We start from the raw sequence: 3,831 nt of genomic DNA, 5'->3' as shown, positions 1-3,831 counted from the left end.
GCATTGAAAGTCACCTACTCTGTCTTATCAGAGGGAAAAAGAAATAATAATAACAATATCTTACATGAACTCACCAATTACTCACCAACGGATCATTGCACTTCTGTGAAATAATGGATTAGAATAATTGTTAGGTTGTTAGAATAAAAGTTAGGATGTCAGGATATCTCTCATCCTCTTAATTTATGTCTGTCTTTCTCTCCACGTACCCCGGAGCTTATTACAACTGGTGTAAACAAACTCTAATTTTCTTTGTTGCACTTATACACCCTCAGGCAAAACCCCCATAGTTCCCCAATATAGCAAATAATCATTTACAGAGCATATTCAAATTAGACACCATAGCTTTCTTGATGCTTAGATAACAAGAAAATTGACATGCAAAGAAATATATAACATGGTTTATGATTTACTATTGGCATACTGAACACTCAAAAAATGATATGTTGGCCTTACTTAACTTTTTTATGTCAACAGGTTCCACGTAACTGAGTTAGGTTGCATTTAAGTAACAATATTGATTTTAGTGAACTTAAGTTAATTACATAAAGTTAATACAATGTTGTTTAGTTGAATCAACTTAACATTCTTGACTTCGTTTTAATCTATTAAGTTAATCAAGTTCAATTATTCTAAAATTAATATGGTCACATTCAATCAAAACAAATAATACAGTTTCATTGAGTTTATTCAATAAATACATTCAACATTTTTTTACAACTTTTACAAATGTTTCCAAGAAGAATAATTTGTACAAAATCTAAAGACTGCCTTCACTTTTTTAATCAGTTATCTTATCTTATTACAAGAAAAGTGTAAAAAAGCATACTAATAAAAAATAAAAGCATGGATTTTAGGTAGGATTTACAAAATAGTCTTCTTTTGTAATGAAAATGCATCAATTATTCAAAGCAAGACCAACGTTGAAAGGAATGTAACATGTTCAGTACCGAAAAACAAATGTACTGCAACAGCCAACAGTACAACATTATTCGTAAAGGTCTGTAGCATCTGTATGATGACATAGATTCCCAGCGTGGTGTTGCGCGTTGAGGTTAGGGCTTCAGCATGTTCAACATTCTAAAAATGTCAAGTACAAAAAGAAACAATTACCAACAGATCAAGGGTCAAAGAAGTTGGTTTTGGAGAAACATACACTAGGTTTTAATGAAAAAGGTAAATAACTTACCATGTACTCCTTCACAAGGTTTGAGGGGTCTTCCTTCAGGCAGACAGCCAGGGCTTTCAGGATGCATTCACATTTTTTGCCGATGGAGACATTCTGAATATGTAAAATGAACAGCATTAGTTAGCACTTGACTTTTTAGACTTGTTACTGTACATCTAACATTTTAAGTAGTATTATACAGATCATTCAACTGTGTTGTTTCTACAAAACTCAAATTTTCAATCCTGGGAACCAGTACAAGAAAACCCAACAAATGTTCCTAAATCAGAAACTTTGCTATGGGAATCTTGGATGTCAGAGTTGCTCCAATTGTAGGTGCAAAAACACAACTCTGCTGCTGAGAAATATGATAAAGCTACAAACAAGCCCTGAAATTAAAACAGTATGAATTATGCACATATGAACATTTTAGCATATGCTGTATATACTCCAGGCTTTAAAGGGATAATTCACCAAAAGAAAATCATTATCAGTTGTTTTATCTTTTAGACTCCCTTAAATAAAATGCTAAATTTGTTTAGTTTGTCATGCTCATTTCTGATGATAAAATGACAGTCAAGGGTGAGTTTCTCTTCTGAAGCTTCAAAAGCATCAAACAATTACATGTTACATTTGAAGATTCAGAACAGGAATTCACCATTGACTTTTATTGTGTACACACACAAAAAAAAAGAGCAGGACAAATTGGCCAAAATGCATCATTTTAGTTCAGGCAACAACAACAACAACAAAAAAGATGTAAGAGGTTCAACGACATGAGGCTGAGTAAATGATGACCGAATTTTCATCTTTGGGTGAAATATTATTTTAACCTATTATGAATTATTGTCAGATTTAAAATGACAGTGAATTTAGATAACATACCTGAGCCATAACTGACAGGATGTTTGTGATCTTCTGTGCTGCTGCTGCTCCTTTCTTTGGTTTGAGAAATGATCAAGCTGACCCATATATTTGGAGACCAAAGGGATTGTTGTAATCCAACTGAATTTCACAGATACCTAATACAGTTTTAAAAGGACAAATCAGGTTGGCTGCTGATAAATTTGGGACAAACCTTAAAATAATATTATACACCAACAATCATAGTATTCCTTTACCAGCACTTACAGATTACATACAAAATTATTACAAATTAACACAAATCTGAATTACATCTAAACTTAAATACATAATTTAGAATTACAAAAATACCCAAGTAATTCATCATAGCTGACATTACATTGACTTACCTCTTGCTCTATAAAGAGTGCTGGATTTGATCTGGATGTGTGAGAGGAACCACAATCTCTGCACAGCCACATGAAGGACTCTAAAGGTTGGAAAAAAAGGTGTGAGTCACCTAATAATAATAATAATATAAAACACTGCCAACTCCTATTTAGTATGTGTTGAATGACCTAACAAACAAGCTTATTTAAGTGTCTTCATGAAAATCCCATACAAAACATGAGATTATGCGCGATTAACCATTCTAATAAAATGACAGCCTCAATATATATGCATAAAAAGTAAAATATCTCACCTGTGTTTCTACATAAAGAAAACGTTCCTCGTTTGGCACTGTGATCTTCGTCTGATTCAAAAATGGCGCCGATCGCTGAAGAGTGATCTTTGAATGTGCTGTACATCTGCGCATGTGCAGATATTACTCCACCTGCTGACCAAAGTGCGGTACTGCAGAAGCAACTCAACTCCATTTCATTCACTTTACTTAAGTGAACTGTGTAAATTTGAAATATTACTTTTTCTAATTTGGTCAACACAACTCTTTTAATTTTAATACACAAACGTAAGGGAATTATTTAATTCAAACGTAGTTACATTCTTTGGACCAACAGCAGCCACATTTCATTTTTTTGAGTGTACTAGTAAATAATGAAGTTGCATTCGATTATCTACAAGCTATTTATGCCATGCCATCCTTCTGAAACAAATAACAGAGCCTCACATTTTATATTATTCACATATGTCGAGCTTTTAAAGCTTTTAAAGTCAAGTATGTATAAAGAGGAGTGACCTTGTTCAGAGATACTATCTGTCAGCATATGTTTGAGCAGTAGGTCCTGTAATGGATGTTCTTTGATAAATGGTTTGACAATCAAGCAATATGAGCCATGAACACCGGCTCATAATAAAATGTTAGACGGATATTAATTTTATATAAACATAAATTATAATGCACCTTAAATAGAACATTATTTAAAACGGCAAAAACATATAATAAATTACTATAAAGAATATAGTAATAAATATATTAAAATAGAATAAATATATTCACTTATTTGAAAGCTGGTTTTAAACATGAGAATTTGAAGGGGGAAAAGCCTGAGTGTCTAATAAAATAATGGCTACCTGTTTCAACCTTCCATATAGCACAATAACACAATACACAACAAACACACTCTCCGCTATTCCTGCTCATATGGCATATGAAAGAACATAAACAGACATAAGGAGCTTTAAAAACAACCTAGACATCTATCCTTGATATTATAGACAAAAAGTGAAGTTCTTTTAAGACAGTATACACAGTATGTAAAACATACTGTATACATGTTATAAAAAAGGAGGGTGTCTATACTTTAAAATCAGTATGTCACTGAAGGTTGCTAGGTATAGCTGGTTAGATGAGGTCAGAT

General features: G+C 32.6%; 1 long non-coding RNA gene across 1 annotated transcript; it reads right to left on the bottom strand.

Moving 5' to 3' along the window:
* Positions 1-772: 772 nt before the first annotated feature.
* Positions 773-2,500, bottom strand: LOC107726291 (uncharacterized). The gene is made up of 4 exons (XR_001638253.1): positions 2,422-2,500; positions 2,054-2,190; positions 1,190-1,282; positions 773-1,080 (listed from the first exon to the last, which is right to left on the bottom strand). It is a non-coding gene; the product is annotated as an uncharacterized LOC107726291 (long non-coding RNA).
* Positions 2,501-3,831: the final 1,331 nt, after the last annotated feature.

The sequence above is a fragment of the Sinocyclocheilus rhinocerous genome, unplaced genomic scaffold (genome assembly GCF_001515625.1).
Source record: "Sinocyclocheilus rhinocerous isolate Xijiao unplaced genomic scaffold, SAMN03320098_v1.1 scaffold486, whole genome shotgun sequence".
NCBI classification, from domain to species: Eukaryota; Metazoa; Chordata; class Actinopteri; order Cypriniformes; family Cyprinidae; genus Sinocyclocheilus; species Sinocyclocheilus rhinocerous.
The sequence above is the reverse complement of the archived record's forward strand: the minus strand, read 5'-3'. Positions and strand labels throughout refer to the sequence as shown.